Genomic DNA, 18520 nt, shown 5'->3' with positions numbered 1-18520 from the left:
TCCGCAGAGGATGATCCGAGTAGGGCAGAGTCCGACAGTCTGCCCTGTGGTACCCATAACTAGGGATTAGAGTCAGTGACATCTGGCATTTGCTTTCTCACTGTGTCTTGACCAACTCAGAGACAAGCTGCAGAGCACACTGCCACCCATCATAGACAAGGGCTAAGGGTCCTGCTGGAGGAGATGCATTGCAGGGGCCCAAGGTGGATGAGCCCAGGGTGCAGCTGGTCGGGAATGGAAGGATAGAGAGCCTAGGTAGGGAGTTTTGTCCAGAGAAGCCCCAGTAGCCAACCGAAATCTGACTTCACCCACTATCCAATATTACTTTCCATTTCTGGCTGATGAATCACTTTAGCAGTGTCCAAGCTAACTGCAGTGTGAGTGCTTTACCAGTGCTTATGGGCAGAGTGATATTAAAAATATCTAACATCTGAGATGGCAGATGTTTTCTGATGGATCAATCAGAAAAGAGGTCAGCAGGTGGTAAACAGTGATTGCCACTACGAACCAAGCGGACATCAACCCAGAAGAAATATATCTTCAAACTAGAGGTGCGATTGATGCAGATGTTCTAAGGAATGATCATGATGATAAATATACAACTATGTGATGATGGTGTGACTTATTGATTATATAACAAGAACGGAATGATCATATGATAAGAATGTTTGTGTTTGTATGTGGTTATGTATCATAAATAAAAAATTAATTAATTAAAAAAAGAAAGGGAGGGCTAGGGGGTATGGTATATGTGAAATTTTTTCTGTTGTGTTTTATTTCTTTTTCTGAATTGATGCAAATGTTCTAAGAAATGATCATGATGATGAATATGCAACTATGTGATAATATTGTGAATTACTGATTATATATGTAGAACGGAATGATCATATGTTAAAAATGTGTTGCTTTGTTGTCATTTTTTTAAATTAATAACTAATAAAAATTTTTTAAAAAAACTAGAGATGCGTCATTATTTTGAAATGCTTAATATGAAAGAGTTTGATTGGATTCAAAATCCATTAATGGTATCCCAAGAAATTACACCTGTACATTTGTTCATAAAAGAAAAATAAGATGTACTTCTTGAAATTTAAAAAGAATGTCAAAATTTCTTTTTAAATTTTTATCACCTACTTGAGTTTCTAATTGTTTGTGGCTAACAAGAACCTAAAGAGATCACTCTTTAAGATTCCCGATCATTATTGCATACATTTATGCATTTTCAAGCATAAAACCTAGTATTAAAAACTTTCATTCACTGACAAAAGCTAAAATGTGTTAAATATTATTTGGAAATTTTATATGAACTCAATGATGCTTTCCTAATACTTTGATTTTATCTCTCAAAGTGTAATTATACAATATATAGAAAATGTAATTTTTTCACCAAATCTTTACTTCAGTGGGACATACAAAATTGATACAATTTTCTATGTGCTCCATGACAGGAAAATGTTTGGAAAATATTGTTCTACAAAATTCTAAGTTCTAGTAAACGTCATTCTTTTGGCCAGCCTCCAAAGGTAGTGCCTTGTAAAACAAAGCAAAACAAAACAAAACATGTTTGGTGACCAAGTGAATGGTTAAAGAGATATTCTGGAAATCACGGGTGACAGCTCTGGAATGATTATTACTATTTCAGCCTGAAAAACTGGGACAGCCAAAGTGCGTGAAGAAAATATTGTGTGCATTTCAGTTGTCTTTGCGGATTCCCCGTGACTTAGTGAAAGATGCAAGGGCTCTGCAGAAGGCGGCAACACTCTTAATTTGTCTGTGCTTGTGAAGCCTCAGAAATGATTCCGCAACGATGCCGCCCCTCCACGCCCCACCCCTCCACGCCCCACCCCTGGCTGGAGGGTTTCTGTGACACTCCACGCACCCTGTGATGTTCATTTTTACCCTTCTCTTATCCTAGACTAAAGAAAAATACAGATATGTATGTGTGTATTCAGAATCCTTTCATTAAAACTTATCAGAATCCCCACGCTTCTATTTATTTTGAAGTCACACACTAAAATGCCTCAGGGAATGCTTTACACACTTTCATGGAATTTCCTCCAACAGTGGCATCAGCTTTGAAAATAGAGTACAAAGTGTACTGTTTGAACACGACACTGCCTGTTCTGTGTGTCCAGTCTGTCGTGTGGACAGCTGGAATCCGATTATCCGATCACTTTATCCACACTGTCAGGTAACTGGCCTTCTCTGGCTCTTCCTGCTGCTAGATGAGCCTCCCGTGGCAGGAGAAAGAGGGGAGAGTACGAATTTATTTGAAATTAAAAGAACAGCATTATTATGCAGTTTCAGAGTCAAGCCAGGAAAGGGCACAGAGAACTCCGGCTTGACCATCTTAAAAAGAAAAAAATGCACAGAATTCAGAAAATGGACAGAGCTCACCGCTCAATCATCAGTGACACTGTTTCTATCGCCTCCCAAAGCACCCAGCAAAAGATTTGTTCATCCTGAAACATCAACAATTTTATTATATAATAGGCTATCTTAACATAATCTTTTCACCATTTTATTTTTTCTTAAATAAAATGTTGAGTTTTTTTTCAGGCTCCTATACAATTCTTCTGGATGGCTTCCCTCTGCCTAAGAAGTCAGCTGCTTCCAAATAGCTCCTCTTCATTTGCAAAGTGGGGACAGTAACAGCTAACATTTCCTCTTCCCGTTGATGATGTAGAAATGAAAGTACATCATCAGCCTGGTCCTCAGAGAGAAAGACATTAGACACATGCAAGGGTTGGTTATTAATTATAAACTGTATGCTCTGCATAAATAGATCTGACTCAAGTACTTAGTGAGACCGAATGCTCAATTATTGATAAAGTGGCTGTAGCTTAACACTGGGTTCTAAAGTGGCATAAAGATCTGGAACATATGGGAAAATGCTGTTTAGACAAATCCATCTTTGAGTCCCTCAAGCCATGCAATTAAAACCAGAAGAACATCATTACACATGTTTGGAGGTAAGAATCCGTGCTTGAAGTCCCCTTGGGGGACTGGAGAGAAAGGAGGAAATATTAAACTTCCCTTCTGGGGAACTCCTGATATTCTTGCAAGCAGTGGGGACAACCAATTCAACAGGCTGAGCCCTTAATCTTGGGGCTCATCCCTTTGAATCTTATTCCTGCAAAGGAAAAGCTAAGCCTACTGATAATTATGCCTAAATCACCTGCAGAGAACCTCTTTTGTGCTAGATGTGGCCTCTCTCTCAAAGCCAGCTCTGCAGGTGAACTCACTGCCTCCCACTCTCTGTGTGGGACAAGACTCCCAGGGGTGTAAATCTCCCTGGTGATGTGGGACAGGACTTCTGGGCTGAGCCAGGTCCCAGCATTATGAGACTGAGAACACCTTCTCAACCAAAAGGGGGAAGAGAGAAATGAAACAAAGTTTACACAGTAGCTGAGAGATATCAGAGTCAAGGGGTTAGCCTGGAGATTATTCTTATGCATTATATAGAAATCCCTTTTTAGTTTATAGTGTATTAGAGTGATTGGAGGGAAGTACCTGAAACTATTGAGCTGTGTTTCTGTAGCCTTGATTCCTGTAGAAGACTGTTTAACGATACAGCTTTTTCAATGTGACTGTGTGATTGTGAAAACCTTGTGTCTGATGCACCTTTTCCCAGGGTATGGACAGATGAGTAAAAAAAATAAGTAAGGATAAAAAATAAGTAAATAATAGGGGTAAAGATAAAGGGTAAAAATTGGGTAGACTGAAATACTGTGGTCAGTGAGAGGGATGGGGTAAGGGGATGGGATGTAAGAGTTTTCGTTTGCTTTTTTTTCTTTTATTTCTTTTTCTGGAGTGATGCAAATATTCTAAAAATGATCATGGTGAAGAATACACACTATGTGATGATATTGTGAGTCACTGTATAATATGGTTGAATTGTGTATGTGTGGCTATTTCTCAATAAAAGTATATATTTTTAAAGACAGTAAAAGCCCACAGACACTCAGATACTTTTGGAGACAGCCACTGAAACCTGAACCAGGAGAGAAAGGACCAGCAGACATCACCATGTGCCTCCCCATGTGACAGAGGAACCTCAAGGCCAGCAGCCTTTCCTTTAGAGATGGTATCACCTTCTTGATGCCTTAATTTGGACAATTTCATGATCTTAGAAATGCAAATTTGTAACCTAATAAATCCCCTTTGTAAGAGCCAAAAAAAGAATCAATGCTTGAAGTATAGATAGAGCTCCCATACAAATAAAGCATGTATTTTATGTTTCCTATAGTGTAATAAAAGCAATGGTACGATAAAGTATTTGTTCTAAGATTTGCTTTTACATCCTAGTTTCCTTCTGAATTCAATAGGATATGTTTGATTTTATGTTTTCTACCAATTATCCTATAAAATAAATAATGTAGATTACTTATTGGTGGGAAACTGAAGTGCCAAGCCAGTGGTGTCACTACATATTGCAAAGCAACTCCCTTTCCAGGGCCCAGAGTTAGAGATTGTTGTGGCGTTCCACTTTTGACGTTAAGTTTAAAGTCCGGGCCCCAAATATTTATTTCATTACTTAAACCTGGTTTCGGGGACTATGGCCAGCAGCTAACTAATTTGTCTTAGTTCAGATTTCAAAGGACAGAATAAGAACTAGAATCCAGGCTTTCTAGTTTCTAATCTAGGATACTGTCCACTGCTTCATAGATGGGTCAGACTTAACTTCTTTTCAACAGGTATTGCCAGTCACTTGATTTTCTCTTTTGTTTTGATTTTAACATTTTAATCTTCCTTCAAAAATCTTTACATTTTTTTTTCTGATTTCAAAACTACTGCATGAGGGTGCATGGATGGTTCAGTGGCAGAATGCTCGCCTTTCACGCGGCAGACCCGGGTTCGAGTCCCAGACCATGCACCAAAAAAATAAATAAAAAAAAATTAAAAAGTACTGCATGTGCATTGTACAGAATGAAAGTGTACCATGATCTGCCTCTACCCCATCAAGGTTATATTTTAATACATAGGAGGCTTTTGGAAAAAAAAATGGATGTATCATATCAATACTGGTTGGCAACTTCTTTTTTTCATCTTTCATATAAGCTTTTAAAAAGTTTTATTGATGTATGATTTATATACCATAAAACACACTCATTTTTAAGTGTACAATTCAATGATCCTCAATAAATTTATAAAGTTGTGCAGCTGTCACCACAACCCAGTTTCAGAACATCTCTATCACCCCCAAAATAAATAAGCTTTTTGAAAGGGTGAATTTCTGTGCACTTTTGTGAATAGTCGTAATCATGAATAACCAGCCCCCAAAATTTCCATTTTGACTGGTTTCCATTTGCTGCTGGCAGGCAAAAAGAAAATAGCAAATGCCCATCAACAAACGTTGGAAGAAAACACCATAAGCTGATAAACAGCTGTTTGCTCAAAATAGCTTATTCATCCACTCCAGCTTCTACTGAGAGCCAACTAAGTGCCAGGCATTAGTTAAGCCAGTCAGACAAGATAACAGCTATCTTCTCCTGGAAGAAACTGGCCGTGGATTCAATAGTATACAATCTAATCTAAAGGGGTTTCAATATTCAGTGCTTTGGGGTGGTAAAAATGTTCCAGATGGGTGTGATATTTAGACTTTTGCTTCCAGTTAAGATAGAGTAACAGGGACCAGGCTTACTTTCCCATTCAAAACAATCAAAATGGGAAAGTAAAGATATCAAACAATACTTTTCAAGATACTAGTCACCAGGTGACAAAGGACAGTGAGCCCTGAGAAAAGGAAAATGAACAAGGTGAGCTCTCCGGATGTCCCTGTTTACTGCAAGGAAGGGGAACTGAGAGCCGAGCTCTCCAGGGTTGAGAAGACAGAGCTGAGAGCCCAGGAAAACCATAGCAGTCGAAGCTCATATGAGTACCAGAGGAGTACCAGAGTACCAGAGAGGAGAGAGCTGTACAGAGAGAGGAAACCCTAGAGATGTGTAGAGGCTCCCATTCTAGTATTTAGCAGAGTACTGTTGAGCACATGTGTGTATGAAAACTATTCGAGGCCAGGGTAAGAACCATTTCAAAGGATTGAAGAGAAGTGCCTGATGATCACGGAGGACTGGAATAATGTCTGCTCCTGCCAATTAGACTAGAAAAAAAAATTTATGGGGCACTGTAAAGATTATTCACGACAGTCTTGCCACAATAATAGGGAAAAATTAGCTCCAGAGTTAGCACTACTCGGTCCTGCTTAATGAATCACAAAAGCAAGACCCCAAAAGAAGCACTGTTTCCAAGTGATTACTGTTTCCAAGTAGCTAAACTGCTCCCCAGAACAAAACTCAAAGTTTATAGGAATGCAAAAATATCCAGTACCAAAGTAAAATTCACAGTATCTGGCAGCCAATCAAAAAGTCTTCACAGGGACAACCGATTGGATGGGCTGAGCCTTCAATCTTACAGTTTGCCCTTATGAAACTTATTCCTGCAATAAGAAGGAGAAGCTAAGCCTACTTATAATTATTTCTGAGTCGACCCCAAAGAACCTCTCTGTTGCTCAGATGTGGCCTCTCTAAGCCGACTCGGCAGGTGAACTCAATATCCTCTCCGCTATGTGGGACATGACTCCCATGGATGTAAATCTGACCGCCACCGACCGCATAGGACAGGACTCCCAGGATGAGTCACGACCTGGCATCATGGGACTGAGAAAGTCTTCTTGACCAAAACAAGGAGGAGAGAAATGAGAGAAAATAAAGTTCTGAGGCTGAGAGATTACAAACAAGAATTGAGAGGTTATCCTGGAGTTTATTCTTACACATTATATAGACATCCCTTTTTAGTTTATGGTGTATTGGAGTGGCTAGAGGGAAGTGGTTGAAACTGTTGGACTGTATTCCTGTAGCCTTGATTCTTGAAGACGATTGTATAACTACATACTTTTACAATGTGACCATGTAATTGTGAAAACCTTGTGTCTAATGCTCCTTTTATCGAGAGTATAGACAGATCAGTAACAAAATAAGGATATAAATAAATAATGGGGGGCATAAGGGGTAAAAAAAATTGGGTAGATTGAAATACTAGTGCTCAATGAGAGGGAGGGGTAAGGGGTATGGGATGTATACGTTTTTTTCTTCTTTTTATTTCTTTTTCTGGAGTGATGCAAAAGTTCTAAAAATGATCATAGTGATGAATACACAGCTATGTGATGACATTGTGATCCACTGGTTGTATACTTTGGATTGACTATGTGTGTGAGGATAACTCAATAAAAATATATTTTTTTAAAGTTTTCGCAGACTAATCTCTCATTCAGAATTGCAGGTATGTTCTCATCTGATCAAGCTTTTTAAAGAATCAAAGGACTGGATATATTTGGCAAGTCAGCAGGAGTCAATTACGGATCTATAAATTGTCTGAGACAAATAAGTCCTTCAACATCAGGAAGAATTTCACCTTCTCTATTTAGTTAAAACTTTCTAACCAAGCATGCAAAGAGACAAGACAATATGATTCCTAATGAGAAAACAAATCAATCAATAGAAACTGATCTTGCAGTGAGTCCAATGTTAGAATTAGCAGTAAGGACATTAAAACAATTACTATATGTAGAACGGAGTGATCATATGTTGGGAATGATTGTGCTTCTTTCTTGTAATATTTTTTTAATTTAAAAATTAATAAAAATTTTTTTTGAAAATAATTACTATAACTGTATTCCATATGCTCAAAAAGTTAAGAGTTATGAAAGATACAAAAAAGGCTGTAAGTTAACAGAGAAAAATGTATTTAATAAATGAGTATGGCTGCTAAATCACTATATTAATATTTCTTCCAGCCTCCAGTGTTTTGGAGCTGCTAGAAGGAAAATCTGAGATAATGGAATGGTAGCCGTGACAAACTCTGGAGTATTTGGAAGTGTGTTTTGAAAATTATTGTTTTTCTTTTTTTTTTTTTGCTTCGTATATAGGATATATTAAACAATAAAAAAAATTTTTTAAGGCTGTAAGTGAACTTCTGGAGATGAGAACCATAATGTCTGAGATGAAAAATACATTGGATAGGATTAATGATAGATTAAATGTTGCAGAAAAAGACGATTAGTGAACCCAAAGACAAAGCAATAGAAGCTCTCTAAAATTAATGAGAGTAAAATAATTAAAAAAAAAAAAAAGAACAGTCAAGCAAGCTAATATATGTTGGAGACCTTGAAAGTAAGATAGGGGTGGATAGAAGAGCCCCTATCTTTCCAATAGCTGGAAAATTTCCAAATTAATGAAAACTAAAATCTACAGATCCGAGCAGCTCAATGAACCCTGTTCTAGTTTGCTAGCTGCCGGAATGCAATATACCAGAGTCGGAATGGCTTTTTTAAAAGGAAATTTAATAAGTTGCTAGTTTACAGTTCTAAGGCCGAGAACATGTCCCAATTAAAACAAGTCTATAGAAATGTCCAATTTAAGGCATTCGGGGAAAGATACCTTGGTTCAAGAAGAACGACAACGTTCAACGCTTCTCTCTCAGCTGGAAGGGCACATGGCAAAACTGGTGGCGTCTGCTCTACCAAAAAGGGACTCTCTCAAAAATGTTTCCTTTTTTTAAAGGATTCCAGTAAGCAACTCCACGTCCATGGAAATCTTCTAATCAAAAGTTACCACCCACAATTGGGTGGGTCACACGTTCATGGAAACAATCAAAATGCTCCCACCCAGCAATATTGAATGAAGATCAAAGGGCATGGCTTTTCTGGGGTCCACCACAGATTCAAACTGGCACAAACCCCACACACAAGAAGACTGCAGAATCATACCTGAGTCCACAACCTACTTGGGACATTCAAATATTTCATAATGATATTATTTTCATGAACTTGTTACATATATGAAACCCCATCAACTCTATAAACATTGTGTTGAGTTCCTTGATATCTAATTGTTATGTCATTTAAAGATTCCTCTCCTATAAACAGAGCAGAAATTAGCTAGTCCTAACAGACCAATCTCTTGTTCAGAACTGCAAGTATGTTCTCATCGGATCAAGCTTTTTCAAGAATCAAAGGATTGGAGCTACTTGGCAAGTCAGCAGGAGTCAATTATGGATCTATAAATTGAATGAGACAAATATGTCTTCAAAGTCAGGGAGAATTTCACCTTTTCTATTTAGTTAAGCTTTTATAACAATAAAAAGGCTGATTATTTTAAGTACAACATTTCAAGTATTGCTATTCTCAGATTACCAGCTGTGCTGGTTTGAAGCTGTTATGCACCCCAGAAAAGTCTATACTCTTTTAATTCATCCCTGGGTGCAGACCTATTACAGTAGCAACTTTTGCTTAGGTTGTTTCCATGGAGATGTGACCCAGCCCATTCAAGGTGGGTCCTAATCCCCTTGCTGGAGTCCTTTATGATAGGCAAAGACAATTTTTGGAGAGAGATGAGAGAAAGAAAAGGCCCCAGGAAAAGCCAGAAGGACCCACAGTTGCTGAAAGAGCCATTTTGAAACCAGAATCCACAAGAGGACCAGCAAATGTTATGATATACCTTTTCTTGAGACAGAGAAACCCCAGATGCCAGGAGCCTTCCCGCCAAGAAGGTATCTCCCCCTTGATGCTTTAATTTGCCACTTTCATGGTTTTAGAACTGTCGATTTGCAACCTATTAAATCCCCTTTGTAAAAACTAATCAATTTCTGGTATATTGCATTCTGACAGCTTTAGCAAACTAAAACATCAACTGATGTAATAATAAAAATGAATCCTGAATAAAAATACTATGTGGACTAAATGCTATTCTTATTTCCATTCTATGACTTTTCCCTTTATATGCAACTGTTAAGTTCAGATGCTAAAAGTTGTTGTTTGTGCAAAAAATCAGATATTGAAGGGAGGCAGTTGTGGCATTACTAGTGTCACCTAGGGCTACTGCCATTCCCAATATCTATTAGACCAAAAGCAGCAGTGGCAAGTGGGAGCTCGCTAGCTATGCGAAACTCTCAGGGCCTGCTCCCATCTAATGAATCAGAAGACACATTTTTTTTTTAAACAAGATCCCCAGATGGTTGCTATGCACATTCAATTTGAGAAGCACTACCTCTGGCAAATTTTCTGGTCATGTTTCCGTATGCATGAGAACAAAGCATAGTGAACTTACCCAACTTATTTCACAGACTGATGATCAGAATGAAGTAAGTAAAATTCAATCCAAATATGTTATTATCAGGTATACATGAAATGTCAAATCCTCTAATCAGCAGTAAGCTACATTCAAATCCCAGGCACAATACAACCACTTCTAGACTGAAAATACTGAACAGCAAGAAAGATTGACAGTTATTAGACGTCCCAAAGACAGGCCTTTTTCTAAAATGTCAAATATACATTTTTTTTAAAAAAAGGTTTGGTAGTCTTTTCACTTCTGGGACTACCTTTTATTATAATTATTTAATTAAAATCGATTATCCTTCCACCAGCAATTCAAGAGCCTATATTCAGGCAAGAAATATAACCACAGAGTCCCTACTGCCCATTTCCTTTCTCTGGCCAAAGCAACACACCCAAACCGTGACAAAAGCCATGGAGCCTACAGGAAGCCACGCCTGGGACTACCAGACCCGCGCTTCCCGCCCGCCACTGCCTCAGCCACATCACTGCCCGAATTAGAGAGATGTCCAAGGCAGGGAGCCCGTGAGCGGACCTGGCCTCGCCAGCGCGGCGCGGGTGTGCCCCGAGGAGCCAGGGCCCGCCCGACTGCGGAGACCAGAACGCCCGAGTTCAAGCCTTGAAAGGCACAAAGACATGGGGACCCCCGCCGAGACTCCCGCCATAGGGTGGCAGGCAAAGAATCCCCTTGCATGCGCTGAGGAAGTCCAAGCGCGTGGGCCAGGGGCTGTAGAGCTCTCCGGGGTTACGTCGCTGGGGAAACGTAGCAAACAAAGCGCGCCCAGAGTTGGAGTCGCCTAGCAACTAGGAGACGCCATGCGGAGGCCTCGCATTGGCCAGTGTGCGTCACGTGAGGCGGCGATTCCCCCCTCTGGGAGGGTGCACTGCCCGCTTGTGCGGCGGCGCAGGCGCGTTTCCGCAGGACTTTTTCTTGGTGGTTGTAGTGATGTAGTTGGAGGTGCCGCTTCGTAAAAGTCCGCGTTTAGCTGGTGTGGCCAAAGAGGGATAAATTGGCCTTTCTCGCCGTCTATACTGAAGGACAAAATCGGTGCGAAATTGAGCCCGGGAGGCTAGTTGTGTCGTACAGGAGCATTTCCTCAGAATAAGACTCTTCAGATACTATAATCGGACTCCGGGAGAAACCTAGGAAGTTCTAACCAGCAAATGTTAGGATGGCAAGCAGTTTCGTGACAAATGACTGAAAATGAAGGATATTGAAAATTGGAGCTGGTTAGTGTTCATTCAACCATTGACCAGGGAGCAAGAGGAGCTTTGGATTTTGTTCTGAGGGGCGGGGGTGAGGAGCGGCGTGTGGAAGCGGTTATTGGAAGGGTGGGCCTTCCGTATATATGTAGAGACGCGGCGGGTTCTGGTTTATAATCCCGCCGCTCACAAGCGATGCTGCAAAGCCTCCTTATCCACTTGTCAGTTCAAAAACCTAGGTCCTTATATGCACATCAAGCCTTTGGGGATCCAGCCACAGACTTGTGATGCCTGGCTGAGAAACTTTAAATATAAAAAGGATTTCAGGCAGTAATTGTAGTGCCAGCCCTCTTTTTAAAAAATTGCCCCAGGGATTGTTGACGATTCCCTCTGCTCTAATAAATTTCTTTCCAGCAAGCAGAAGAGTTCAAAGAATAGTTATACTCCGGAGTACTGGCACACGCCTTGTCATCATGCTTGATTTCCATATCCATCCATACCATAGAAAAATCCTGTAGATTCTACCATCAAAATACATTCAAAATCTGACCTCTTCTCAATGCCTCCACAGATCCCCCATCATCTCACCTGGGTTTCTGCAGTAGCCTTCTAATTGGTCCATCCTTGCCGTCCTCCACAAGTCATCCAAAGTGAACTTTTTTTTTAAAACAAAATTCACATTTTATTTAGATTGAAATAAACAGAATTGATTTCCTTCACCCAAAATGGCAATATTCATGAAGAAAACACTTATTTTTGTGGGCTTTCTAGTTTTGCTCATAAATCAAGATGGGACAGTAGATACAGTCGTGGAATTAGAAGAAATGAGACAAATCAGTTGTCAGTATCCATGGCCTCTGATTGTCCTGAGTGTGAAGCAGAAGCGTTAGACACATACCTGTTAAAAAACTTATGGATAGCTACACAGAGAGAGCGGTATTGATATATTTTTAGATATTCTCTAGGAATAAAAAAAAAAAACTTATGGAGGTGTAGGCTTCAAGAGAGGAATGTAAACGGCAACAACTAGGTGTGGAAAAAGTTTTTTGAACTTTAACTGCCGCTTGTTCCTTTAGGATCATTGGGTAAAGATGACATCTGCACTGAAATCCTTGCTTGGTGACCTCAGTCTCTTTCACTCTTTGGTAATACCCTTAGCTGTCCAAAACAAATTTTTAATAATATATTTTAAATTCCTACCAGTTGTGAGCCTCACAGGATTTAAGAATGAGGGAGAAAAGGTTCAAAACGAAACTACTGGGATATAAAAAAATGGAATATTGAATGTAAGCTTTATATAAATGTTTCTTGAACTTGATAACTGCACTTACTATGATTACATAAGTGAATAATCCTTGCTTATAGTAAATGTATACAGCAGTATTATTGTTCAAGGAGTATGATGTATGCAACATGCTCTCAAGTGGTCAGAAAATAGATTTATGCATGTATACATGCATATTTAGATGATAGAATGATATAACAAAGGTGACAAAATGTTGAAATTGGTGGATCTGTGTATCGGAGGAAGGGGTTATGTTGGAGTTTTCTGTATAGGGTTTGTATTACTTTGCAGCTGTCCTGTAAGTTTGAAATTATTTCAAAATAAAAAGTTTTTAAAAAGGCAAATAGCCTAAGAGAGATTATATTGAATTTTAGTAGTCATTAATACCTTAGAGTGAGTCAAGAGAGAACATTCTGTAAAAGAGAGCTAGGAAGTAAAGTAGGAAATTGGGAGCACACCAGTAGGACCTGGTAGATAGAAAGTCCAGGAGTGGAGGAAAGGGGGCCATGGTGAACATGCCATGACAAACTTTGTTCTATTTCATAGTTTTATGCACAGTTGACTCTGATAGTCAAGCTACATACTGATCTCTAGCCCAAACTTTTTGAGTAGGCAAATAATGGCACTCAAAATTAGAGTTGAAGAAATTCCATAATTATCTGAAATGTTTTGACAGCTCAATAAGTAAAAGGAACACTGAACACGAGTTGACCCAGGACTTCGTGGGACTGAAATGTTGTCAGATCTTAGGAAAGATAAGTAGGAAAAGGAGGGAGGGGGCGTGGCATTGTACATATGCATATGATCTTGGCCTTGGAAATGGGAGTTGTTATGTTGAGGTAAAATGAGTAAAATGAAGCGCTATCTGATCACTTGACAAACCAGAAGCAAAAGGTGAGAGATTTCTTTGAACAGCCTAATCAGGATCTGATGTTGAGGGGGAATTTAAAGGGCCACATATACCTCCTTAAAATAATAATAAAAATGCTCTAGTTAAAGGCTGGAAATAGACTTTCTTACAATTTTGAGAGTCTGCTATTCACTGACTATGAATTTGGGCAAGTTCATTAAAATTCCCATGCCTCAGTTTCCTTCTCCATGAAATGGGAATGACTACTAATAAATCATCCTTTTAGGAGGATGAAATGAGTTTTTTAATGCAATTTACTGAGATATGTTCACATACGATGTAATCATTCAAAGTATACAATCACTGGTTCACATATCTCATATAGTTGAGCATTCATCACCACAATTAAGTTTTTTTTTTGACTTTTACAAAAGGGATTTATTAAGTTATAAATTTACAATACCAAGGCCATGAAAGTGTGCTTTTTTTAAAGAAATTTATTTTATTTCATTTTTTTAAATACCAAAAAACACAAAGCAAATGCAAACATTCCTATTTTGATCATTCCGTTCTACATATAATCAGCAATTCACAGTATCACCACATAGTTGCATATTCATCATCATAATCATTTCTTGGAAAATTTGCATGTATTCAGAAAAAGAAAATGAAAACAGAAAAAAAATTATACATACCATACCCCTCATCCCTCCTTTCACTGATCACTAGCATTTCAAACTAAATTTATTTTAGCATTTGTTCCCCTATTATTTATTTTTATTCCATATGTTCTACTCATCTGTTGACAAAGTAGATAAAAGGAGCATCAGACACAAGGTTTTCACAATCACACAGTCACATTGTGAAAGCTATATCATTATTCAATCATCATCAAGAAACATGGCTGCTGGAACACAGCTCTACATTTTCAGGTAGTTCCCTCCAGCCTCTCCATTACATCTTGACTAACAAGGTGATATACTTAATGCGTAAGAATAACCTTCAGGATAACCTCTTGACTCTGTTTGGAATCTCTCAGCCATTGACACTTTGTCTCATTTCACTGATCCCCCTTTTGGTAGAGAAGGTTTTCTCAATCCCTTGATGCTGAGTCTCAGCTCATTCTAGGGTCTTTCTCAATCTCTTGATGCTGAGTCTCAGCTCATTCTAGGATTTCTGTCCCACGTTGCCAGGAAGGTCCATACCCCTGGGAGTCATGTCTCACGTAGACAGGGGGAGGGTGGTGAGTTTGCTTGTTGTGTTGGCTGGAGAGAGAGGCCACATCTGAGCAACAAAAGAGGCTCTCTTGGGGGTGACTCTTAGGCCTAATTTTAAGTAGGCTTGAGGTATCCTTTGTGGGGTTAAGTTTCATATGAACAAACCCCAAGACTGGGGGCTCAGCCTATAACCACAATTAATTTTTGAACATTTTCATTACTCCAAAAGAAAAAGGATAAAGATAAAAAAGAATACCCAAAACATCCCATTCCTCTTATCCTCCCCTATTATTTATTTTTGTCTTTATTTTCTTACTCATTTGTCCATACACTGCATAAAGGGAGTGTCATTCACAAGGTTTTCACAAACACAGTTACATCATAAAAGCTATGTAGTTATAAAATCATCTTCAAGAATCAAGACTGAAAAAAAAGAAAGAATCAAGACTACTGGGTTACAGTTCTATAGTTTCAGGTATTTCTTTCTAGCTGTTCTAATACACTAAAAACTAAACAGGGATATCTGTATAATACACAAGAATTACTACCAGGATTGAATTCTCTCCACCATTGAAACTTTACTTTGTTTCATTTCTCTTTCCCCTATTGGTCAAGAAATCTTTCTCAATCCCACAATGCCAGGGCCAGGCTCATCCCTAGGAGTCATATCCCACGTTGCCAGGGAGATTTACACCCTTGGGAGTCATGTTCCACATAAGGGAAAGGGCAGTGAATTTACCTGCAAAGTTGGCTTAAGAGAGAGAGGCCACATCTGAGCAACAAAACAGATTCTCTAGGGGTGACTCTTAGGCATAATTACAAGTAGGCTTAGCTTCTCCTTTGCAGAAGTAAGTTTCATAAGGGCAAGCCCCAAGACTGAGTGATTGGCCTATTAAATTGGTAGTCCCAATGCTGGAGGAATATCAGTAATTCCTCAGGTGGGGAAGTTTAATACTTCCTCATCTTTTCCCAATCCTTCTAGGGACTTTACTAATGCTTTTTAAATTTTCTGCCAAAATTACTCTGGGGCATCACACTAATCTGTACAAACCAAAAAGATCCCACCCCCTATTCAAGATTCTATGTAATCATGCTGTTCAAAGAAACTGACCCTACAGGTCAAATTAGATATTATGCTACAGAAAATATAAATTTTGCACTAAATAAACATCTCTTCCTTTGGTCTCACACAGAAGTTGAATTTTTTTTTCTTCACATGGGCAAGCACCTGGAATCGAACCTGGGTCTTTGGCATGGCAGGCGAGAACTCTGCCACTGTGCCCCCATTGCCTGCCCTGAAGTTGAAATTTTAAAACACAGTCAATCAAAAAGGGGAGGTTTGGATTTTCTATTTGGTAAGGGTGTGTTATCAGTTATTTTTCTCTTTGAAGCAATGAAACTTGTCTAAAATTGAGAGTGTTGATGATTGTACAATAAGTGAGGCTGATGTGAGACATGGATTGTTGACTGTGGACATTATATGTGATGCCCAATGGAAAAAAAGTGTCTGAAGGATGCATTGACTGAGAAGTAGAATGGCAAACTGTGGTGGATACATGTGATGGAATATTGTGTGGCCACAGAAAAGGAACAAAGTCTTGAGGCATGCAATAAGGTGAATGAACCTTGGGGATATTATGTGGTACAAAATGAGCCACAAAAAAAGAAGAAATATTGTATGGGCTCTTCTAGGGCTCTTCTAGAAGATATTTATAAGAAATTGGTGCCTAGGTTGCAATCTCTTATAGCAGTTCTGTTTAGTCCAGAGCTATAAATGTTATGTCTAGATTTTGAGATGCTATGCTATATATATATATATAACCTGGAACTTTTGCTACCTGAGTTGAGAGTTGGAGTTCTCAACTTTGAAAGTCTGCACTGCTACATACAACTGTTCAAGAAACTGAAAAAGAGATCAGACTTCAGTTAGAGATAAGAACAGAGCCAATCAGGTCGGGACTAACATAAATCAGAATACTTAGGTAAGGATGACATCATTGGTATTTTAGAACTTCACTTACCTTATGAAACAAAAGGAAAAGAGTTTTATGTTGTCCAAAACCTAAATTTTCTGTAGCACATAATCTAACTCAATCTGTCTGGATAGATCATTTAAACAACCCAAACATATGGAACCTAGAATGGGAATGAGGGCTTGTAATTCTGTATAGCTTAATGTTATACCTGAATAAATCCCAGAGTGTGTCGAGCAGGTAATTTAAAAATATTGACCAAGTCTCTTGAGGGATGGGAGAAAAAATGTGCAACTAATAAGTTTACCACTGGGGAAACCCCTGATACTGTCTCAAATATTAGGGACTCCCAAGTCAATAGGCCAAGCCTTTGATTTTGAAGCCTATTTCTATAGTGGAGAAGCTAACACTACCTATAGTTATGCCTAAGAAATACTTACAGAAAACCTCTTTTGTTGCTCAGGTGTAGCCTCTCTCTCTCTAAGCTCAACTCTGCAAGGAACATAATTACTTTCCCTTCTACATGGGACATGACATCCAAAGGTAAAAGTTGAGAAGGTTTTCTCAATCCCTTGATGCTTCTCAGCTCATTCTAGGATTTCTGTCCCACGTTGCCAGGAAGGTCCACACCCCTGGAAGTCATGTCCCACGTAGACAGGGGGAGGGCAGTGAGTTTGCTTGTTGTGTTGGCTGGAGAGAGGGGCCACATCTGAGCAACAAAAGAGGCTCTCTTGGGGGTGACTCTTAGGCCTAAATTTTAAGTAGACTTGACCTATCCTTTGTGGGGTTAAGTTTCATATGAACAAACCCCAAGACTGGGGGCTCAGCCTGTAGCTTTTGTTGTCCACACTGCTTGTGAGAATATCAGGAATTCAACTTGGGGAAGTTGAATTTCTCCCCGTTCTCACCATTCCCCGAAGGGGACTTTACAAATACTTTTCCACTCACTGATCAAATCACTCTGGGATTCATCGGGGCATCACTTTGGACAAACCAACAAAATCTCATGTCCTACCCAAGATTCCCAGTACTTGTGGTGTTCAATCAGGCTATCTACATAAGTTATATTAGGAAATGCACTAGTCAAAATAATCTCTAACTTTTGATTTAAGGTGAGAGATGTGTGACTCTCCTTTCAACACTTAGAGCCCATTATAGGGTTATTCATTGGCCTAATTTCACTATATTTGTGTCACAGGGACTAAACAGGCCCGAGGAGAGAGAGCAACATGGGAAAAAAGCTGGTCGGTGGAGTAGTCAGAACACATAAAACACTTAGTGATTAAATTCTCTGTCTTAATATATAAAGAGATTGTTCAACTCAACAACAAAAAGACAGCCAACCCAATTACAAAATGGGAAAAAGACTTGAACAGACACCTACCAGAAGAGGAAATACGGATGGCCAAGAGGCACATGAAGAGATGCTCAATGTCCCTGGCCATTAGAGAAATGCAAATCAAAACCACAATGAGATATCATCTCACACCCACCAGAATGGCCATTATCAACAAAACAGAAAATGACAAGTGCTGGAGAGGATGCGGAGAAAGAGGCACACTTATCCACTGTTGGTGGGAATGTCAAAGGGTGCAACCACTGTGGAAGGCAGTTTGGCGGTTCCTCAAAAAGCTGAATATAGAATTGCCATACGACCCAGCAATACCATTGCTAGGTATCTACTCAAAGGACTTAAGGGCAAAGACACAAACGGACATTTGCACACCAATGTTTATAGCAGCGTTATTTACAATTGCAAAGAGATGGAAACAGCCAAAATGTCCATCAATAGAAGAATGGCTAAATAAACTGTGGTATATACATACGATGGAATATTATGCAGCTTTAAGACAAGATAAACTTATGAAGCATGTAATAACA

At 39.1% G+C, this 18520-nt stretch overlaps 1 long non-coding RNA gene across 1 annotated transcript; it reads right to left on the bottom strand.

Moving 5' to 3' along the window:
• Positions 1 to 2555: 2555 nt before the first annotated feature.
• On the bottom strand, positions 2556 to 10943 carry LOC143664472 (uncharacterized). Its single transcript, XR_013166436.1, has 3 exons — positions 10647 to 10943; positions 10104 to 10258; positions 2556 to 2707 (listed from the first exon to the last, which is right to left on the bottom strand). It is a non-coding gene; the product is annotated as an uncharacterized LOC143664472 (long non-coding RNA).
• Between the last annotated feature and the right edge of the window lie 7577 nt (positions 10944 to 18520).

The sequence above is a fragment of the Tamandua tetradactyla genome, chromosome 2 (genome assembly GCF_023851605.1).
Source record: "Tamandua tetradactyla isolate mTamTet1 chromosome 2, mTamTet1.pri, whole genome shotgun sequence".
Taxonomy (NCBI): Eukaryota; Metazoa; Chordata; class Mammalia; order Pilosa; family Myrmecophagidae; genus Tamandua; species Tamandua tetradactyla.
This window is presented reverse-complemented; position numbering and strand designations above follow the sequence as displayed.